We start from the raw sequence: 3260 nt of genomic DNA, 5'->3' as shown, positions 1-3260 counted from the left end.
TGAGCATGTTTGGGACTGGATGAAGCGTCGTCTCACGCGGTCTGCACGTCCAGCACGAACGCTGGTCCAACTGAGGCGCCAGGTGGAAATGGCATGGCAAGCCGTTCCACAGGACTACATCCAGCATCTCTACGATCGTCTCCATGGGAGAATAGCAGCCTGCATTGCTGCGAAAGGTGGATATACACTGTACTAGTGCCGACATTGTGCATGCTCTGTTGCCTGTGTCTATGTGCCTGTGGTTCTGTCAGTGTGATCATGTGATGTATCTGACCCCAGGAATGTGTCAATAAAGTTTCCCCTTCCTGGGACAATGAATTCACGGTGTTCTTATTTCAATTTCCAGGAGTGTAGATATTATAACGCTCCAGGGACTATAGTGACAGAAACACTAACTTTGGTAAAGAATGCCGGCCGAAGTGGCCGTGCGGTTAAAGGCGCTGCAGTCTGGAACCGCAAGACCGCTACGGTCGCAGGTTCGAATCCTGCCTCGGGCATGGATGTTTGTGATGTCCTTAGGTTAGTTAGGTTTAACTCGTTCTAAGTTCTAGGGGACTAATGACCTCAGCAGTTGAGTCCCATAGTGCTCAGAGCCATTTGAACCATTTTTTTTTTTTTTTGGTAAAGAATACGATGAGTGCGTAAATGCACAAATGCTCTACTTCAATGTGACACTTCTGATGGTCGAAAATGGTCGTGTTATAACGCTGTGTACGAGCAACTGCGTTACTGATGTGAAAACAGAGTGATAGTAAAAAGTATGAATGTGCACAGAGAAAGAGTACTCACCTCAGCCCAACAGTAAGGAGGATGGAGACGAGTGATGACTTCATGGACAAAATCCTGATAATCTGTAGGACGCTTGAAACACAGACACTTTTGAAAAGCACACACGCCATGACTCTCAAAGAAGAGATGTCTGTGAAAAATGACAGCTTACAATACTTTGGCTCTGTTATGGACCTGACGGTTGTTGCGTTGTCTTGAGTGTGAGGACAAGTTTAAACTTCTCGCCGTGCATGTGTTCTGCCCATCTTACCATGAAAGTACAGTCTTTTAGTGTATGTGTCGAAGTAAACAGAATAAATAATGGAACAATAAACCATTAACTGAAATAGGAGCAAAGTAAATCTGTTTGCTTCTATTAAACGTAATTTTTAATGCCAACTAACATAAAAACTACTGCCAACATAGAGTCAGTGAATAACAGAAGACCCAACAGTAGCAGATCGTGAGCGCATTAAGTAACTGGAAGTTTTGTTTAACGTCGACAGGTGATTTCACATGAACAGTATCAGCTTTGTACTTTCCAGCCTCTATCATGCAGCAATACTGCCTTCTCACCTTGTTTCATAACAACAAGAGCTCAGCCTCGTTTCCCCTGCTGATCACTATGTCACTGAGTTCATAAACTCCATGTGTTTACTTCGCTCTGTATTCAGTAAAAAATCTTCTAAATTCATCTACTGTTACCTGTCCAACTGAAGTCAACAAGTCTACTTCGCTCTGTATTCAGTAAACAAATTTGTAAATTCATCTACCATCGCCTGTTTATCTGAAGACAATAAGTCTGCTGAGCTTTGTATTCAGTAAAAAAATGCTTAAATTCACTTATCGTAGCCTGGTCATCAGAAGACATCAGTACTATGGCTTTACCAATACTAGACGAAAGAGCATTTTGTAGTCAAATTTCAAATTTTCAATTCAAGAACTCAATTTCTTGTTCCCCCAAATCAAAAAATCTTGTTCACCCCACCACCCCCAAATAAAAAAAATTTCGTTTTCCCTCTAGAAAAAATAAAAATCCAATTCTACATAACTACAATCCAAAAAAAAGTATGTGGACAAAGTTGAGCTGTCAAACATCATTTGCCTATCTCGAAAAAAAATTCAATTTTAACATACTAAAAATTTAAGACTATTAAATTTTATTCTCTATAAATCAGAGCTGTCGAACCTCATTTGCCTTACTCAAAAAATCAAATTGAATTTTATCATTTTTAAAAATTATAAAACTATTAAATTTCATGCTGTAAAATGGGCGCCAACAAACTTCAGATCTCAACAACACATTTTAAAAGCGAACATTTAAATAAAAAAATTCACAACTCTCTAGATACAATGGAAAAAACATGTTGGACAAAGTTGATGTGTTTAAGAGTTTAGAAATTTTTTATGAAGGAAAGCATGAATTGAATGCAAAAGATTTAGAAACTTATTGTAAAAAAATGGCTACTCAAACCTATCTATAAAAGATTTGTGGGAGTTTTTTGGTTATTTTAATAGGAAAGAAAAGATGAAAAATATGAAGGAAGGACCTAAATTTTAAAACTAAAAAAAAACTTTGATCCACTGGTAAAACAGAAAAACTGAAGAATTATTTCAAGCTTAAAAAGCGAAACTTGATTGAGCTTATTGTAAGTCATGTTGATGACGACGATTTGAATAAAAAAAATCTTAAATAAATTCACCAAATCTGTAAACCAAAAACAATATAAAACTATTCTAAATTTAGAAAAGACCATTAATTGATCTTATCAAAGGAGATGAAGTTAAAATTAATAATGATGAGGATTTGAGTAAAACATCTTTAAATGATTTTCATCAAATTTGTAAAATGAAAATTTTTTTAAATTTATTCTGATCTTAATAAACAATCGATCTTGTGAATGGATCTAAGTGCAAAATTATTATTAAAGATAATGAGATTTATCTTCAAAAACTTCTAGTAGAAAAGTATCATGAAATTTAACAAAAAATTATCAGAAAAATGTGCTAGGTTTCAATTCTCTAGACGATGATGATTTTTCAAAGCACCCAAACGAATTTAAAGAAAACACTCAGCTTTTGAGCAAGAATAGTAACTTATGGATTGTATCATATAGATAATATTGTGCAACCAGAAGAATTTTTTAATCAAAATAAAGAAATAATAATCACCAAATGAAGAACATTTTAAGACAAAGCAGAGCAATTAATGTTAACATGAAATTTTATTTTAATTTTAAAAGTCAAGAAGAAATTCAAAAATTTAATTTGAAAACATCAAGTTTTATTCAGAACAGTGGATTTAGAAGAATATTATCAAAATTCAACAAATAAACTAATAACATTAATGGAAGAAACGCAAAGAAAGTTGCAAAGTCTAACAGAAAGAAGAAGGTTCTGTTGCTAGGTAGTTCGCACAGTAGAGGTGTGGGCCAGCAGTTCCAGGAAGTGCTGGGGAGTGAGTACCAGATCACCAGCATTGTGAAGCCTAG

Source organism: Schistocerca serialis, chromosome 5 (genome assembly GCF_023864345.2).
Source record: "Schistocerca serialis cubense isolate TAMUIC-IGC-003099 chromosome 5, iqSchSeri2.2, whole genome shotgun sequence".
NCBI classification, from domain to species: Eukaryota; Metazoa; Arthropoda; class Insecta; order Orthoptera; family Acrididae; genus Schistocerca; species Schistocerca serialis.
Note: the sequence above shows the minus strand (reverse complement) of the source record.